Source organism: Heterocephalus glaber, unplaced genomic scaffold (genome assembly GCF_053883595.1).
Source record: "Heterocephalus glaber isolate CG9 unplaced genomic scaffold, H.glaber_assembly_v1.0 deba00001523, whole genome shotgun sequence".
NCBI lineage: Eukaryota > Metazoa > Chordata > Mammalia > Rodentia > Bathyergidae > Heterocephalus > Heterocephalus glaber.
Genome location: NW_028258327.1, coordinates 33,540,466 through 33,561,095, shown reverse-complemented (window position 1 = coordinate 33,561,095; position 20,630 = coordinate 33,540,466). Strand labels below are relative to the sequence as shown.

Here is a 20,630-nt window from a genome sequence, read left to right as displayed (position 1 = left end):
CTCATTGCAGTTAACTTCTCTCAATAAGAATGATGCCCTCTGAGTAATGCCCCTGTTGTGAACTAAGAAAGACCCATGAATTATTAATAACTACAGGGTTACATAGCCCTTGTAGGAATGAGTGCAGTGTGCTCTCTAGGAGAACTCTGTTTACCTGATCTTGACAAATTAATAGCATCTAAAACATACTCCTGCTTGTTAACACAAGAATTGAGGGAAAGGTGACTTGGAAATGCGTCGATATTTAGCCCCTTCGCAGTATCTCAAAAGGATAATAGGGAACAGTGTTTCTCCATAAATAACTGTCTCTCTTATCTTTGTGCTTTAGTATAGTAGGCTAATGCCTTTCTGTCAAGCTAAGCTTTATGGTTCAATTTCTGCTGTACTCCTTGAAAAACAACTGTGAAAAAAGTAAAAACACAATTATAAAGATGCCTACTTCATGATCATTTAGCCCTGTTTATAGAACTTGATTCTTTTCATATATATTCTCCTGTATATTAAGCTGATAGGCAACAAGAGCACATAAAAGTCTTTACAGGAGTAGCAATTGTTTTATCAATAGCCTGGTTTATGTTGGAATCTTGACAAGAGGATTAAGAATTGTAGCCATATTGATATGTAAAATATGTAGTGCCTTGCTACAAAAGGAGATGGGTTTTAAAATCTAAATGTGTACATCTACTAAAGTGCTGTTACCATTGAAAACTTTGTTTTAGGAAAGATAAAGATAATTGTATATTTATTAAATAGTATAATTGAATTACTTGTTTTGATTAGTTAATACTATAGCCCTACTTTTTTCATTTTTATTGAGGTATGTCATGCTAATTGTGAAATATTTTAAGTCTAATGTGTAGAACTCAGAATTTTTCTGTATGTATGTAGTTATGTTCTCACTATCTACATTTATATAATTTCTAAATCATGAAGGCCTCTTCATATAATCAATGCAGATTGAGTATGTCTTATCTGAAATGTTTGGGACCATAAGAGTTTCAGATTTTGGAGTTATTTGGATTTTGGCATATGGGCATAGACTTTACAGTTGAATATCCCTAATTTGAAAATCTAAAATCCAAAATGCTACCAAATTAAAACCTTTTTGAACCAGCACTTCATGAAGTTTCAGATTTCAGATTTTCAGATTAGGGATGTTCAATTTGTACCCTCACCAAAAGTCATCATCTTCTGACATTTATCATTATAGATTAATTTTGTCTTCTCTTGAAGATAAGACATAACTTCATATAAATGAAACTGTATTTTATGTTTTCTTTTATGTCTTTTTCTAGTCGATATGTCTATGAAATTTATCCATAAAGCAGTAACATTTCTAATTTAGGCATTTATGTTATGGCTTGATTTTTAATTCAGGCTACTTATTCAAGTGAAATATTTCCTGGTGGGATGAGAGTAATTATAATAGATACCTTGATACAGAGGTATGTGTGAGAGCTTCAACAGTTGTTAGAATCACTAGCACATGTTTGTACTGCATAGCTGGCACCAAATAATAAATGTAGTATTAGTGTAAGGGTCCTCAAAACATTCATTTTCTGTTGTTTGACTAATCTAAAAGCAGTGAGCTTTCCTTTGTGTGAATTAATAAAATCTTAATATTTGTAGTTACTCCTTGTTGGAGGTTGTAAATTGCCATTCTTGCAGTCATGCTGAGAATCAAATTGCATTTGTGGGCCAGCAACACCCTTGTTAAGCTATCCCACTGGTATGATAATTAGAGACACCTGCTATGTTTGCCCTGTATAAAAAAGTAGCACAGGTAAGAAAATTTACATACATGTCTTCAGTAACAAATTGTTATAGTTTTTCAAGTTAATTGTGTTTTACGTAGATTGCTCAGAATCAACAGTGCGATTACGATCTACTTTTCTATCATTTTAAAATATATAACATTTGCAATAATATGAAGAATAGTCATGACAATTTATGAACATTAAATTAATTTTATCTGGCTTTATCTCATGGAAGAATGAGAAGAAAACTATTTCTCCAGAAGACTTTTAAAAGTCTATCTGTTTCCTCTGAGATGTCCTGAGAAGTAGAGCTTAGGTCCCCTTCCATACACCTTTTAAGTCTTCCTTTCATTGTATCATATTTTCTGCACATAAATTAACTTGGTTAAACAAACAGGTGTGTAGAATAATGTCTGTGTGCTCCCAAATAAGGCATTTTCCTTTACCTCCCTCCTTCCTTTTCTCCTCTCTCTTTCTCCCTCCCTCTTTCTCCCTCCCTCCCTCCATTCCTCTCTCCCTCCCTTCTTTCCTTCATGTACTGAGGATTGAACCTGGTAGTACTTACTAGGCAAGCACTCTACCATTGAGCTACACCCGCAGTCCTAAGGACCCTTTATCAATACTGATGCATTGTCAGTTGCTGTCCTCCCAAATTTATAAGTTGAAGAAATAACTCTCAAAGTTTTAGTATTTGGAGATGGACCTTTGGAAGATAATTATGGTAAGATGAAGCCTTAAAGGTGAGGTCCTCCTGATAGAATTAGGAACTGCAAAGAAGAAACACCTGAAAATATACCCACTGATGTGGTGATAACAAAGAAAAGGTGATGATCCTTTGCAAGACAGGAGAACCTGGCCAGGGATGTAGCTCAGTGGTACAGCACTTGCCTGGCAAGTGGGAGGTTTGATCCCTGGTGACAACAACAACAACAAAAAAGAGGAGAACTTTCATCCATACCTGACCAAGTTGATATCACTGTGAAAAAATTTTCTGTTGTGCAAGGCAATCACTTTATGGAATAGGTTGATTATTCCTTATCCAAAATGCTTTGGACTGTGTTCACGTTTCAGAGTATTTCAGGTTTTGGAATATTTGCATATACTTTACTGGTTAAGCATTCCTAAACCAAATATCTGAGATCCAAAGTGTTCTGAAGTTCCATGCATTAGCCACATGACAGCACTGGTACTCAGAGGAGAACTGTAATTTTCCCAAAGTCCATAGTTGGTCATTACTGGGGGTGATTTGAACATGGGCATGAAGATGTCTAGATTTGCTGCATAATCAATATCAGATACCATTTATATGTTATACATCTTTATTTTATATCTAAACATGTTTATGAAAATATCTTAAATTACATTTTAAATTTCTGTTTATAATATCTTTTAGTAAAATGAATACTGATTCCCTCATATATTTCACAGATCTGCTTGCTCATCTTTCTAGATGTGTCTAAGGAGAGGCTATCCTGCTATCTTTTGCTTTTTCAGCACAGCATTTTTTCTGATTTTATTTTAAATAATTTATCTTATCAACATTGATTAGTGTTTAGAATAAGTAACCTACACCTTATATCCTACCCTGAACCATCACAACAAAAATTTCTGAATTATTCATTCTTATTATTCATGCTTCATTTTGTACATTCCAACAAAGGCTTAGAAAATGAACAAAACTGATGATGAAAATCCATAGCTTCTAACTCCAAATAATAAGTTTATCTAACTATCCTGATTCTCTCTCTCTCTCTCTCTCTCTCTCTCTCTCTATATATATATATATATATATATTTTTTTTTTTTTTTTAGGTACCGGGGATTGAACTCGGGTCCTTGCGCTTGCGCAGCAGGCGGTGAAACCACTGAGCTAAATCCCCAGCCCCTCTCTAGATATATTTTAAAGGTCATCATTCAGCTTTTGCTTAACAAAGTTATCCACTGATATTAATTGCTGTAGAAATTCTCATCTCTAGGGAATACTTACTAACCTTGAAAAAGTAGAAATAAGCTTGGAATTGTATAGAAAGCTGTAAGGAATGAAAATACTCATAAGTGCAACCTATATCTTAATATTTACAATTTATGCTTGCCTAAAGTTTCCTGGTGGGAGAATTCAATTTAAATCTCAAGGGTAGAAGACAGTGAAGAAAATCAGACCGACTTCAACAGAGATTATCGGCCTTTTATAGTGTTCACACTCTGTCACTACAGTCCAGCCTACATAGTCAAAATAAGACAGCCTATTAATTTAAAATTGATTGGAGCATCTTCTTACAGTGATGAGAGTAAATCAAGAAAATTAAGTATACATTCTAATTGGAAATGTGTTATAATGTAATGGGATACCAGCTGCTTAAATATTTTTATAGATAAAACTTCCATTAATGACGACCTGGTGAATTTTATTCTTATTGCTTCATACTGTTATACTTTCTCACATAAAAATGTATTGTTTGCTCTTAAATATTTATCTACTTGAGTGATTTTGATAATACTTGCCAGTGTTTTCAAATAAGTTTCTTCCTTTTTTGACTTTTTTCCTTAAAATATTTAAAAGAAAAAAAATAAAAATATTATTTCCAATATTCTTGTTTTGTTTCCTTTGTTTGTACCTCTCAAAGACAGGACAAAGACAAATTTATTTAGTCTCTGTGAAAGCTGCATTTTGGTTGGATTATTTTGACGGGATTATTTCATTTTAGGGAAGATGCTAGTTTATTCAATTTTATAAACCTTCAAGAGACATGATTTTTGTATGAACTTATATCTGAAATACTATCCCCAAGAGACTACCCAAATACCTAGTGATTTGTGGGTAACCTGCTAATGATCCATGAGTCAGTCATTTGTATGGTATATACCACCCTTAGATAGGCTAGGCTTCCTTAATCAGAGAGACTTGTACCTTTTGAATTATCTTCTAAAAGCTGGTGTCAATTATCAAGAGCAGCTCTTTGCACTAGAATGTTTTTTAATGATGAAATGCTTTCTGTGTAATGTTTAATATGACTATTGAACACTTAAGCCATAGTGTGACTGAGTTTAATTTTAATTAATTTAAATTAAATAGCCATTTGCAGCTGTTGGCTACTGTTCAGCTATCTCAGCCCTGGAGTAAGATAGCTCCTCTCCTATACCATTGGAGAGCAAAACATATCAAGATTAAAATGTCAATTTTGCATTTTAAAATAATGCATACTCACTAAATACAAAAAATAAAATACAAGAAAACAAAATAAAAAGTCTTGTAATTTCATTGTCCTCCAAACTCTACCATTCATTTTTAAAAATAATACCAGATTTCCTTCTCATTTAGAATCTATGACTCATTTTAATATATAATTATCTTTGTGCAGCTCTGTATATGAAATTTTTACTTAATATTATAGGGTTATTATCTTCTGTTTGTAAATTAATACCTGCATAATAATCCACCAAGTGACCAGAATCTTCCACATGTTCTTAATCATGTTCCTATAGTTGGATAGGTGGAATGTTTTTGTTGCTATTTTATATAGCATCACTTTGTGCACGTCTGTGGCTGAAGCATCTTCTAAATTTAGTATAGCTTTTTGAAAATCTCTGGTAGATTCAGAGAAAGGAAATTTACTACATCAAAGATAAGAACATTTTAAGGCTAACAAATATGTATGGCCATATTCTTTTTCTAAAATTTTGTTAGATAAAATATTTGTGTCATACCTATTCAGCTTTCCCACTACTGGTTCAAAAAACCTTACACCCACAATTTAAATGAAGAGACATTGAATTTGGCTTATACTTTTAGAGGGCTCTTCATGGTTGGCTGGCTCCAAAGCAGTAACATCATAGTTAAAGGGCATGGTAGAACAAAGGAATTCCTGGTAGCTAGAATGCTGAGCTGGGGAACAGTCCTAGAGAAGAAGGAGTCAGATAGAGACCTCAAGGAAGGTGAAGTCTCTGTGAGCCACCCACACACACCCAGAAGATTGCTTCACTAACTGCTGCGGAAGCTCTGAAGTTGATCAAGATGACAATCTAGTTTAATTGTTACAATACCCAGCACAAACAGTGGGCATCCAACAGACCCTTAAATTTTCTATAATTTCTGAAATTTTATTTTATGATAAAATTTCCCCTAGTTAATGTCAATTTTGGTAAGTTAGAAATTTTATAAGTGAATCTGTTCTTGGCAAGTTTCTGGATTTTTTTTGCTAATATATTACTTTTTCTTCTACATTCGTATTTTTTTTTTCATGGAGAAAAGGACACGAAAGTCCATGTGCTATTTTGTGCTGTTAAGCAAAGAGAAGTCTTCTTGGCTATTTTTAAAGGTGTTAAAAAATACTTGTAAAATTGAGAGGCCAAATGAGAGATTTCCTATATTTTGCCTGCTTTTTGAAATAACTCTTTGTTTCCTTTATCTTTATCTCTCATGTTTTCAAATACATCTACTTGAAAGTGAAATTTTAATCTAAATGTGCTTTATTTTTCAATCTTGTGTCAACCTTGTGTCTGCCATGAAAACAATAATAAAGACAATTCAGAAAATAGGTACATTAAATGTCTACTGTTGTGCATTGTGAAAAATTTTTGTTGGTTGCAGTGGTCAGAAAATGATCCACTGATGATTGGTATAAACAAAGCCTATATGTGTAAATTTAAATTTATGAGAATAGGAGTGATTACTGTATAAAAGTGTTCATTGTAGGGTTATAACGTTAATAGTGAACTTCACTACTGAATTTATATTTTAGTTTTTAAAAATTGATTTATAAGCCTTAATGATCTTTTACACTAAGTGAGTTTATTGAAATAAGCACTTTACTGAAATGCCTTACAACTAGAAACAATCTGGTGTCTGTAAAAGACAAGCTACTTACAATTTATCTGGACAGCTCTGCAGAGTTATAATTGTATTTGCTAGCTAGCTTTGGATTCACATGTCAGTTGATACCACAACATATATACATATATGTATGTGTACTTAATACTATTTGAGAAATAAAAGGCTAGTTTAAAGCATTTAATACTTTTGGGAAGGCTTTATTGTGAAAGAAAATTGAATCAGGAACAAACAACCCTACATAGCAGTAATATTTTAATGCTAACATTGAAAAGGAAATATACTCAGGTGACAAACAAGAAAATTAAAATAGGGGAAAATTGAAAATGTGTTTCTTGAGACTGCTGAGCCTAAGCTCCTAACCCATAGCTCTGAACTCAGGGGCATATTCCTCCTCAAAACTTTTATTTTTTGAGACTTCATGGGCCAGAGGCAAACTAGGGAGTACAACTAGGAATTTACCTTACACCACATGAGACAGATTAGGGTGTGGTGAAGATAGGCTGAGAAAGTATGTGTGACCTGTTAATTACAAAATCCCAGGACACATGTGCAGAACAGTTACCAAAATCCTGCACATGGACAAGATTTTGATAGCACAGCCTAGAACTGACATCAGCCTGAGAAGTGGGAGATAGTAAAAGGACAGTTGCTACTGAGCTGTCTGCTATTGTGTCCCTTCACTGTAGCTGGCTGTCTCCTGTAGAGCATACTTACTTTCCTACTTTTACTTGGCCCAAACTTGCTCCACAGAGCCTGTTTCTTAAACCATCTCTAGAAGGAGACCCCAGCACCCCAAAACCTGGTAGTACACAGGTTTTACTTGTTGATGTTGGCACTAAGACAAAGCATTTACTCTTTTGAAAAATAGGTTGTGGGACCCAATAAATACTGGGCAATATTGATCTAATCTGTTTGTCAGCATAGTTGGGACATTGATGCTACAACTTCATTAATAGGTATTTACCTTTGTCAGATAAGACATTCTTTAAAAAAAAGCATTCACTTTTGAAATAAAAAATTTAAATATAAAACTTTATAAAACTTCTAGATGAGAACATAGACAATTTTTACTTTTCAATAGGCAGACATTTCCAAGATACAACAACATCATGATCCATTGAAGAAAAAAATAATATAGACCACTCTACCATTAAGAATTTCTGTTCCTGAAAACAGTATCAAGAGAATGAAAAGATAAGGCAAGACTAGGAGAAATGTACTTGCAAATCACATCTGAAAAAAAAGGAGTTGTATTTAGGATCTGTAAAGAACTCTCAAAACAAAAAATAATAAAACGGCAAGCAATTTGAACAAACACCTCACAAAAGATGTACAGATGATATATAATTACATAAAACAATCATATCAAATGTTAGGGAGGATATAGAGCAACTGGAAATTTCATTCACCACAGGTGGGGATAGCAAATGGAAAAACTAGCTTGGCCATTTCTTAAGTAGTCAAATGAACAGCTACCATGTGACTTAGCCATTCTACTTCTAGACACCCGAGAGAATCGAAAGCACAAAGACTCAAACACAAATATTCATAACCACTTTATTAGTTAAGTGCCAACAGCTGGTGAACAATTAAAGCAAATGATGAGTATCCAGTAAAATGCACTAAAAGGAGTGAACTATCAATACATGCAATGGCATGAATGATTTCCAAAATCTGTACATGGAAAGAAACCACACAAAAAGTGTATAAACTGTGATTATATTTGTATAAATTCCAGAAAATTCAAATTAATCTGTGGTTTAAAAGTGCAGGTTAAAGGTGGGAGGATGTCTGGGAAAGATAGGAGAAAAATTACCAAGGGGAAGGAGGAAGCTTCTGGAGGAGATATACATATGCTCATTAACTTAATTTTGGGAAGAGTTCCAAAGGTGCATACATGTCCAAACTTACCAAATTCTACATGTTAAATATGTGCAGCTTATTCTATGTCATTTATGCCTCAATGAAGTTTTAAAAAATATAGTCCTTTAAGTCTGCTTACCTAAGTAGGACCTTTTGCAAAATAAGCTAGCCAAGCTAGTCAACACCTCCAGAGTTGATGCAAATACAAACACAGCTTGGCAATTGCATTTCACATTCAAAACTAAAAGACTGGATCTCCTGTATAAATCAGTCACATGCATCTGAGTATATCACCTCTAATAGGTACTGCTCCAGACCCGAATGATTAAGAGAACAAAATCTGAAATTCACAAACAGTGGCTAGCAAATCTTTTCTTTTTCCTCTGTTAAACAAAGATATGAAAATCCACCAAGTTCACCATTTCACAAATATTGACTTTGATAAAAGTTTCAGGTGCAGGGATCCTTTGCTTGCTCATTGGTTTTATTCTCCACACTGCTTTTCAGAGTGAAGACTTAGTGATTCACAAGCTGGAAGGCCACTGTAAGACAATACTTGGAAATGAACCTTTGTAGATATATTGATGTAGTTTCATTCCAAAAGTACAAAGAGAGATCTTTCATCTTTACATCTCTAGCTCAGCTGTTACTGTCCTTTCCCTACTGCCCTTCCCTTTAAACTCTTGTCTTTGACTGGGACTGACTTATTTTAAGTGAGGCTGCTTACTTTGATGTCCCCTTGTGTTTGCTATTCATTCTGTTTGATCTGTCAGGTGTTCTGATCAGATTGTAAGGTTGTGGGATCTTTGGAAATATAGATGGAGCTTTAATTAATCAATGATTTCATATATGTCTCAGTAAACATTCAATGCATGAAATAAATACAACCCGGAAGAACTCAGTGGTGTAGTCAAAACTATAATTTTAATGGTATTTGTCAAATGTGCATGCAGTTAACACTGCATGGATTGGTGGTTTTTCATAACCACATGTCAGTGCTACCATAAGAGCTCTATTCTGTATAGATGAGGAAAATGAAGCCCTGAATAAGTCACTGATTTCCCCAGGTTCCTACAAAACTAATGATTGGTGAAGTCAGGCTCATCCAATATTTTTTCTAGCATTTTCTGCAATTTCAATTGATTTATAGGAAATTCTTCACAATATGTGTGCTATATATTAAGTATGGTTGAGAAATAAGTAACACATCCCTGCCTGAAGATCCAGTTGTCATTAAGTTTTTACTTTAGTTGAAGCTTATGATACTTGGCTAACTCACTTTCCTTTCTCTTCCTCTTTTCACCATGAAAGCACTCCTTCATAATAGTGAAAGACTTTATCATTCAACTTCCCATCTCCTCTCTGCCTTGATTCCTAGGCACTTCTTTTGGGAACTTTGGAGTCTGCATTATTGACCTGCCAAAATCGTGACCAGATATCTGCAATGCTGCAGTCTGATTTATTATGCCATTTCTCTGAACTGACAACTCAGAAGTCATAAACTTGGCAAGCTCACTTTCTGATAATGAAGTTTTATTTTTTTCACCTCTGCTATTTATTTCCAGTTAGTCAGATATCAAAACTCATGAAGACATCTGTTCTTAAGAGCTCTCCTTATAATCATCATAGTTAAATAATCCTTCCTGACACTTTCCTTTCTAAAGGCATCATTTCATCATGGTCAGTGGTTTCATCTTTGATCCTTCTAGCATTAAACATTCATAAGAATCCACAGTTGTCTTATTTCCATAGCTTTATTATGACCAAAAACTCTCTTGTATTTCTGTTACTATGATCTTTTCTATGTATGAAAAGCTCAGTCACCCTCCATCATCCCCAAACCACCTCAGAAGAGATACCTTTTTTCATTATGTTGTTTAAAGTTATCTTTTTCCTCATTGATTTGAAATTTCAGGATTTTATTCTTGACATACCATAATTACATATATTTATGTCTATTTTTGAATTTTCTAATATAGTAATTTTTCCATATATGAGTAGTACTACATTATTGTGCTTTTATACTGTTAATAACTGCTCAGTCAGGTTGTCCAGGGTCTTTTAAAAATAGTTATTCTCAGATCTTATTTCAGATTGCTTTAAAATGGTTTTATTAAGTATCTCAAAATTACATTGCAGGGTTTTTTTATTAGGATTACATTACATCTGTAGACTAATGAGAGAATTGGTCACTTTAAACATGTTTTCTTTCCATCGAGACACTCAGTATGTCTCCAAATTTAGGGTATTTATATTGGTTGTTGCAGCATGTAGTTCTTTTCAGATAGATCTTGCTTAGTGATTATTTTAGGTAATTTATACTTTTTATTGATATATACAGGCATTATATGGTTTCTGACTTTAAAAGATCCCACCTTCCTTAGGAACTCAGCTATCATGTACAGACAACTTCCCAGTCTGCATTCTGAGTTCCCATGCCTATCTCCATCCTTCCTTTGGACATCGTCACCCTCTTTTGTTTCTGAGCTGCCTCAAACTCAGTGAAATTAAAAATAAACTCTTGTTGTGCCACAAAAAATTTCTCTCCTGTGTTATTTCCATTTCTTATTTAACACTGTCTAGCTAGTTATGAGGTCATAATTCATGACATCATCTTTAACTGTCTTTGTTTACTTTTGTTGTGCCTTCACAGTATTTCTATCAGTTTCCTTATTTCTTACCTCATTGCCTTGTCTTGTTTCCAGTCTGTATTGTTTGTTACCTGGATTACTAATATTTTAGTCTTTAGTCCCTCTTGCTACTCTCTTAACTCAACCTATCTTCTGTCATAAGTCTCATATCTAAAATACTGATGTCATTGTGAGGCCAGCCAGCATTTCCTTTGCTTATCTGATAAAGTCTAATAATATAGATGGTACAACAGAACCTTCAATTTTGTCTGAAACAGAATGTCACCATTCTTGTTACTCCCATGCCACAGTTCCCTTCCTTATGTTGTCTAGTCTATATAGAATGACTTTCCAATACCACATCCCTACTTTGATGAACTCTGACTTCTCTTTCATGTTCCAGTTACTATATCACTTTTAATGTGATATCTTATTGTCCTGCATCAATGCCCCTCAATAATTCACTATTTCCTCCTCTCACTTCAAGGAATACTCTGTACATCTCTATTATGGAACATGTCAACCTAAGTCACTCTTGCATGTTGGTGGTTATATTTCTTCCTTTTCCTTGTGAGGCTTTGATTAACCAACTTCAAATTTATGAAAAGAACATAGCCTCAAAGAATTACATATAGTGAAAACTTTTGCATATAAGTCAAAATTCTATGTCAATTATAACAGTATTTGCTGTATAGTGAGCTCATAATGTGTTCTGACACTATGCAAGTAGCACTGTTAATGGATTGACTGGTTTTAATCTCAGAACCTTATGGAAAATACTGTCACAAGAGTTTCATGGTACAGGTGAGGAAAATAAGGCCCTGAAACCACTGATTTCCCCAGAGTCCTAGAATTCTAACAAATGTTAGAGTTAGTCTTTGAACTCTTCTAGCTGGATTGTAGTCAACTCTATTTTCATTCCATTAAATATGGTACTTACTGACTATTGGTTTGGTGCCAAGCACTGCTCTGGACACTCTGTGGCCTACCTGGTCCTGCTTCCATGTCACTTCCCATCAGCAGAGGCTAGTCATCACTATTCATTGTTCACAAGTTAATTCATTAACATTTTAGGAACTCTTCTACAAAAATTAGGGAAATAGAAGAAGTAAGTGAATGAGCTTTGACAATATTTGATGTGTGCAAAGACTCATGATAACAAAATGTAAATATATTTGTAACTTACTAATTGAATGTCTTGCCTTTGACTATTAAAACTGTTGCCAGTGTTTACTCTTTCCAACAGTATTCCACTGAATATTCCTGTTTTAATGTCCATACCTATGATTTTTCCTTTAAAATAAATTCTTCTAAGTAGACTGTGTTACTTAGACATAATAATTTTACTACATTGTTTGGTATGTATTAACAATTACAGTAAAATATAACTCCATTATAGATTGTTCTTAAATCAGAAAGAGGCCTGTTAGAAACATCAGAGTAGACCTCTCTGGTGAATAAGCTTAACATGAGGTTATTTAGTTATATACATTTCCCCTGAACTATCTATACAAAATAAAGAGAAAAGAAATTTACTTTTCTACAAAGTTTGAAAATTTTCTAAAATTTGATAAAGAAGAGGAAGTTTTTTTAAAATTTAATGTTGAATCAGCTTTAGTGAGTAACTTTAGATTCTTCATATTTTCATAGAAAATAGAATATATCAAATTGATGTATGTTAAAATGCATAATTTAAACCTGATAAATTTTAACCCACTTCCCTTTAAACTCACTTCCAGTTTCCATTTTCTTTTACCAATGTAGTTAATATCACAAAATGAAGGATTCAGAGATGTTCCTCCTTAACTTAGTAATATTAATTTTACCAGGAAATTGTATCATAAATCTTGGCTAAATTTCTTCACAATGGTATATTTGAAAATATTTAAGTGAAATTTCACAGAAATATTTTGCTATAACAAATAGTAATATTTTAAATTATATGTCTGACCAGTAAGAAATACTTTTCAAATGTTTTGTTGTTGTTGTCTTTTATTTCCCTGAGATAGGAGTGACCCAAATAACAGTAGCAACTATGTTCCCAGATAAAGTGCTTAACTCCACATTGTGTAGGGTCTCTACCACAAGTTTAAATCCTTCTGCTTGATACCTTGGCTTCTAGCATCTAGCCTCACCTTACTCCTTCAGTTTACTCGTGGGCTTCCACTGCCACCTAGGCCAGTCCATCTTTGACTCTCTACCTACCCCTCACTGTGCCTGCCCTCCTGCTGCCACCACCATGGACTGTGTTCCTTTTTCTCTGTCATCTGCCTCCTCTACCCTCTGAATACCACTCCTCTTGCATTGTCTGATCAATTTTCATTTGTTCTTTAACCATAGAATTAGACATTTGAATGTTTTCAAATTTTAGTTACTATACATATATAATATACCAGGAATAAGTACACAGCAGATATTTAATTAATATTGCTAGTATGCCTGACAGTTTCTCCAGTGATTTGAAATTTTTAATTACTGCATAAAGTTTCAGTGTGCTTGATTTTTCTCCTAAAGAGTGACATAGCCCAGAAGGATGCTAGTTTACTATGTATTCTCATCTAAACAACATTGGCTCTTCTTTAGTATGCCTGTGAGTAATTTTTCATCAATAAGCAATACAGAAAAAGAATGTCAAAAATGGATTTTAGCCCTCCTTCTTCCATTAGTTGTCTGATGTTATGTACAAGTCCTGATTTCCTTCATGTATAAGTAGATAGTATTATGCTTCCTTAGTCCTAAGATTACTTATTCCAAAATACCATTATATATGAATTCCAGGATGTATGTAGTGCCTTTTATTAGGTAACATTTATGTTATCTACTAAGTTGAGCACAATCAAAATGTAACTTTAATTTTTATGACTGAGTTTTATTATAGATTAATACTTTCATTAGTTACATAAAAATTGTGTATTTAGAGATTTTTGGCTATAAAATATTATAGTTAAGCTAGTTGCTTCAGAGATCTGCTAATTTTCTTAAATTTTACAGGAGAAAATGTGAATAGAACATATGTTGTATTCTATTTCCCCTTCTTAGCTTTAATCATCTTGAAGAATAAATGTTCTTATTTTCATCTTATAAAGCCCATATTGTTGAAGCAAGTAGCCCAGGTGGATATAAAGACTTCTTTTTAATGCAGGCCCCAGTATTCTGCCTGGCTAAGGTACAAGAGCTTGACCTCTTTGTGTGGCTTTGCTGAAATATTTGTCCCCTATGAAAGCCAATACAATCAGCAGTGCCAGCCTAGATAAAGAGCTGCATAAGGTTGTATTTTAGTGGCAAGGCTGTTTTGTGACCATGTTCTGCAGGCCGACTGGAGGTGACAGTGTTATTTACTTTTGTTGCTTGGGGTCCAAAGAGAGAATAAATTGCTATTGATTTTTGAGACATTCCAGTGAAGGGTCTGAATGCCTTCAGAAGAGCTGGGTGGCAGGATAGCCAGTGATGGCAGAGACTGCCTTTTAAAATGAAAATTCATTTTCTTGTTAATGTCATAAAGATTTTTTTTCATCCTTAGAGCCAGTTACAAAAAGATGTGGCTGCAGGGCTGTTGCTATTATAAATGTCTTCTATCCCTCTGAAAGAATGGAATTCAGTACCTTTCACAGCAGTTTGAAATTGATAAATGGAGTTCTGTGTGTATACTTGCATACATGTAATCACCTGGACTGAAAAGTGATCTTTAATTCTGTTAGTATATAAGCCACTTTACCAAGGACATTTTTAGGTTTTTAAAATGTTTGACAACACAAAAGGAGGAACTTTGGTTTGTCTTCTTTTGTTTTAATTTGTAAATATGCTTTTAAAGTGATTTATTTGCTTTCTCTGGTGACTTCTTTATTTGTTGTCTAAATGTAATATATGAGTGGGCACTTTTCCAATTTAGAAAATATTGGAGTTATTCTAAGTAAATCCATGCCCAGCACCCCTCCACACCCTTCATCACCTATTACAAGGTTATTGCTCCCTGGAATATTGAAGATCTTTGTGTGCCGCCTAAGGGACAATACCAAAGTAATCGCTAAAATTTAGCTGATGCTATTAATTGTCAATTATTACTCTTAAATCAATAATGCACTACTAACTTAATAATCTAGGATGACTCATGTTTTCAAGAATTTGTTTTGGGAGGTGAGAATTATTGGCATCCAGAAATACACTGATATTAAGTATAATGATTGTTATGGCATAGACTAGGAAAGGACTTATGAATGAGGGTAACTTCTCTAAATTAGAAAATGACGTTTTAAAGAACACAGAAACTTGCATAATAATAAAGAGTTAAATCTGAATTTCATAATACAAAATTTTAGATCATTATTCAGATCCCTAAATGAGCAGTCTTCATAAAAACTTAGTATATTTTAATGGGACATTTCTGACCTAAGAAGGTAACAGCTTTTAATGTTTTTGAATCTATTATGTCTATATAACCATTTTATGTTTCCATTTATTATTGTTGATCTGAATACATTAAAATGAGTACAAGATATGATCAAAATATACAGTGAATGTTTACTTTTAAAAACTTGTTATAGTTTAAATACATTGTTATTAATCTCCCTCAAAATATCCCCCCCTTATTTCGAACACATTTATCCTATTTTCTTGCCACTTTCTGAAGCAATCCTGGAAGTCCTCGTTTATGAGCATTCTTACAAATTCTGATTAAAAATATAGTGAATACATAGTGAATATATGTGCCAGATTATGTTCTAAATGCTTTTTGTGTATTATATAATATTTATGACAACTCTAAGAGGTAGGTTCTAATACTATTCTCATAATAAAATGCAGAAACTGAGGCACAGACAGGAAATTGAATCTGCTCAGCTGTAAATGGTCAAGTGATATCTTAGCCAAATTTGCAAGCCCCAGCATTCTTGTTTTTAACCACTACTTATATATGCTGTGTTTCTCTTTAAGATGCTGAAGATTGTTTTAATAAATGGTATAATAAAGGAAAGTGATCTAAACCGTAATATAAAAATCTAACAGTGCCTTACTCATAATTGGTAATGAGTTTTGTTGCTAGGCAGATAATTATGGGTAGAATTTATTTATTAAAAGAAATAGGAATGGAAATCAGAATAGAATTAGAGAGGAAGAACTCAAAATATCGTTTGTGTAGATATTTTAAAAATTAGATAGGACATCAATTAGACTCATTCTGTATGTAACATTTTAAAGATTCTGCACTTTTTAAAATATAAATTCGAGACACTTTATGTGACTTAAATTTTAACAGACTTTCAATGTGATAGAAAAATTAGTGAAATTAGTAATGTTTTTATCATTATCATAATTCACTTACCTTAACATGCATTTATTAAATGCACTTGAAATTAAAAGATGTTACAGATCAGTCAATCTTTATGTATTGTACATGTAAATTATATGTGTTTGTAATGTACCCACTTTAAATTTTAAAAACATTCCTGGGTGCCTTCACATTCTGATCTAATAAGAAACATAAAGATATTTTAATACTGAACTGAGAAAAACAAAATGCTATGGAAAATCTGTCACATAGAGAAATATAATTGTGCTAATGAAAAGAATTGTTAAATTATTTAACATTAGCCAAATCTCTGAATTGGCATGGATAACTGAAGCTTGACAGTCCTTAGTCATATTATCAAGAGTGTCTTTCAAAGAGATAATTTTCTTTATTGTCTTTGATTAATTTGTAAGTAATTAGGTGGTGTTAGCAGCAACCTGGTATGTCCAGTCTTCTCACTAATATAGATTTAAATTCATAATCCTAAATATTTTGTGAACTCATTATAATATGCCTTTCACATTCCACATACGAGATCTATTTATTAGGGAAACAAGAATTAGTGAATTTGGTTGCCCTGAAACTGTTATATATAAGTGCTTACTTGTTAAATTTTAATGTGCAGATTGAAGATTTCAGGTAGTTTATGATACTGGGAAGCTTTTTTGTCTTGCTGTGCTGTGGTGACCTAAAATAATTACCAATCATCAAAAAATGAGTTTTCTATCTTTAAACCCTTACTTGATTTTGTAATTGGAGTTTGTATAAAGTATTTGTGAGAAAAAAGTAATCCTAAATTTGTTTTTGACATAAAAACATTATAGAATTTTGCTCCATGTGTACAACCTTAATTCACTACTGAATTTATGTTCTTATTTCCTTTGGTTTGTTCAGCTTCTGAAATATTTCACTCTTAAGTGCTATGTGGAAATGAGAAATTTGTGTGCTGTGACTTGTTGTTTCTTAGAAATAATGGCAAGTTCCTTTGTGTATGTAACAATGTCTTTTTCTAAAAAATGATGTTATATTTCACATCTGTTACAGCTCCTTTGCAGATTTAATTATTTTCTCCATCTCAGTGGAAAATCCAGGTTATTTATTCACAAGTGTCACTCTTTATATGCTCTTACAGTGATTCTCAGACTTTCAAAACTAACCTCATTCTAATCACAGTATAAAAAATCACACTTCTTATCCTGATAGAAAAAAAAGTAGTCTCCCCTCTTTTCCACATAGTAAACTGAAAACTATTAAGTTTTATGGGTGTTCACTATTACAGCAAATAACTGGATTTAGCTACATCCTCCTCATCCAAAGTATGGGCTTTTCTTCTTAGACTCATGTAACTTTGGAGCTGGGTAGAATTTTTAAATGTAGGTTGTCTTTTGTTTTGATTGTAATTCTATCTTCAAGGAAATTGAACCCCATTAATCTTAGTCTTAATCCTTGTTTTCTTACTCTCTTTGTCTTCTCTTTTCCTAGATGTACCCAATTCTGTTTTATCTACTAGGAGTCAGTGAATTAGGAGTCATAGCACTTGTTAAAAGTACGTAAAACAACATCTTAAAGCAATATTTAAAATGCTTTTATTTTGGCAGTGTCCTGTGTACATGTAGCATTTTCTAGATGGCAATAACTAAACAGATATATAGGGCTGATAGTATGTCTGAAACTAATAGAGAAATTCCCAATCTTTTCTATTCAGTTCTTTCTTAGATTAAGTAAAATGTCTCCTTCATGTGCTCATCTTCACTCAAGCTGATCAGGTTCCTACTTCCTTGTTTAGAGAAGAATACAACTCTTGTGGCATTGGTCTTAACTTTTTCCTTATGCATTTTTCTCTTCTATGAAATGGGATAGTAGTGCCCTCCTCACACGGTTCTTGTGAGCATTGAAATAATTAATACATGAAGTGTTTTGAGTGATTCTTGATACATAAGAAGCATTTTACTAAGTATTAGCCAATAAAAAATACAGGACCACGCGCTGGCAGGTTATACATGACTGACGGGTTATAGAATAGAAGCACCTTTGGGAATAGCTGAGCTTCTGGGTCTTCCAAATGTAAGTTGCTTCTCACCCTCATGTCACAAGATCTCTGGTCCCTCTACTCCTTCCTTGTCACCATATGCCACCCCCTATCTTTCTTCCCCCAGCCCTTGCCTTCTGAACAGAAAATCTCTGTAAATGTGCATCAGAATTTCTCCTATCCCCCATTTAACTGTTCTCTGTGCCTTTATTTCTGCTTCAAAACAGTTCATGAAAGACTAGAGAATGGCATAGATTACTACTTTAGCCTGAATTCTGACATAATCAGTTCACAAATGAATACGTTATGTTTACTAAGTATTGATTTCTAGGAAACAAAATACCTCAAGCATTAGGGAGCAGAGCTTATAATCCTGTTGACTATTTCTAGGAAAGAAGCCATTATGTTGAGAGTTCTCCACCCAGACTACATCAATTTATTTTTTTTCCTTAAATTCTTTTATTGGTACATTTTAGGTATTCAATACATTTACATTTATCATTGGGGACTTGTATCTTTACATGATGTATCTTGGTTCTTATTTAGTCCCCATTCCCTGCCCTCCCTTCCCTATATATAAAGACTTTGTTTCCTTTTTTTTTCATTTCTCATAATTTTTCTTTCCCTTCTTTCCTTTTCCCTACCCCTCCCACTTTCCCTACCCCTTTGGACCTTTTCTTCCTATTTTGCATTGTCAATTATTCATTTTAATCATTGGTACATTTTAGGTATTCAATATAATGACTTTCATCATTGGAAATTTACACCTTTACATAATCTCTTTTGGTTCTTATTTTCCCCATTCCCCTGCCCTACTTTCAGCCCCTCCATTCCTCCCTATTTACAAAGAGTTTGTTTCCATCTTTTCATTTTCTCATAGTAATTCCATTCCCTTCTTTCCTTTCCCCTACCCCTCCCACTTCCCCTTCCCCTTTTCCCATTTTGTTGCTATTTCACATTATCTATTATACCTTTTAGTCCTTATTTACACTTGCAGTTTCTCACAGTAGAGAAACTATTTGGTATTTACACATGTGTGTCCTGTTTATTTCACTTAAGACTATCACCTCAATGTACATCCATTTAGCTATAAATGTCTCTAATTTCTCATTTTTCATGGATGAGTAGTATTCCATTTTATAAAACAAACCACATTTTCTTGATCCAGTCTCCAGTTGATGGGCATTTGGGCTGCTTCCAAGTTTTAGCTATTACATATTGTGCTGCTATGAACATGATTGCACATATATCACTGTGGTATGATTCTTTTGGGGAATATACCCAGCAGGGGAATGGCTGGGTCAAATGGGACTTCCAGTCCTAGTTCTTTGAGGTATCTCCATACTGATTTCCATAGTGGTTGCACCAGTCTACACTCCCATTAACAGTGGAGCAGTGTTCCTCTTTCCCCACAGCCCATCCAGCATTTGTTATTGGTTGGTTTCATGATAGCCATTCTTTCTGGAGTGAGGTGGAATCTCAGCATTGTTTTCATTTGTATCTCTTCAATGATCAGTGATGTTGAACAGTTTTTCATATGTTTATTTGCTATTTCTACTTCTTTGTGTGAGAAATGTCTCTTCATTTCAGATGCCCATTTTTGGATTGGATCTTTAAATTTGGGAGGTCTGATCTTTTTAAGTTCTTTATAGATTTGAGATAGTAGACCTTTGTCTGAGGAACAGCAGGTGAAAATTTTTTCTCACCTTGTGGGTTGTCTCTTCACATTGCTGGTGGTTTCTCTTGCTGTGTAGAAGCTTTTTAATAAGAAGAGATCCCACTTGTTTATTGTTTGTGATAGTTCATGAGCAACTGAGGGTTTTTTTCATAAAATCTTTTCCTAAATCAATGTATTCAAGACTTGTACCTAACCTCTTTTCCAAGTGATTCAGCTTTTCTATTTTAAAATTTAGATCTTTAATACATTTCGATTTTAGTTTAGTGCATGGTGAAATATATAGGTCTAGTTTTCATCTTTGACAAGTTGAAACCCAATTTCACCAGAACCATTTATTAAAGAGGCTATCTTTCCTCCGGTGAGGGTGTTTGGCTCCTTTATCGAAGATAAGATGGCTGTGTCTGGAGTTGTTTTGGCATCTTCTAATCTGTTCCACTGCTCCTCTGGTTTGTTTCTTTGCCAGTACCATGCTGTTTTTATTACAGTAGCTTTGTAGTACAGTTTCAAGTTGGGGATTATGATACCCCCTGCTATGTCTCTGTTACTTAGAATTGTTTTT

The 20,630-nt window shown here is 33.6% G+C and overlaps 1 protein-coding gene across 2 annotated transcripts in view; it reads left to right on the top strand.

Annotated features, from left to right (window-relative positions):
- The window catches only part of Prkn (parkin RBR E3 ubiquitin protein ligase), a 1,513,344-nt gene that overhangs the window by 45,483 nt on the left and 1,447,231 nt on the right, over nt 1-20,630 (top strand). The window lies entirely within an intron of this gene.